The following is a 297-nucleotide window of genomic DNA, read 5'->3' on the forward strand; positions in this document are numbered from 1 at the left end:
TAAGCATATCCGGTATGTCACAACTGTCACTCGTCAATTCGAAGACCAGCCACTAGTGACATGTGCACTGCAAACGGGCGATGGGGTAGACAATAGTCACGACCATCACTAGAGACTTACCATGCAAAGAAAAGCAAAATTTATAGCGAAAAACAGCTGAACCACAGAGCACCGCGCAATAACCGGCATCCAAACATAGAAATTACCGCTGCATACAACGGAAGTGCCGGCTTGAACCCGTTTAACTCAAAAACAAGGAAAAAAGTTAACCTGATTGACTTTAATCAAACAATGAAA

This window comes from Trypanosoma equiperdum, assembly GCF_001457755.1.
Source record: "Trypanosoma equiperdum strain OVI genome assembly, contig: ctg_1430, whole genome shotgun sequence".
NCBI classification, from domain to species: Eukaryota; Euglenozoa; class Kinetoplastea; order Trypanosomatida; family Trypanosomatidae; genus Trypanosoma; species Trypanosoma equiperdum.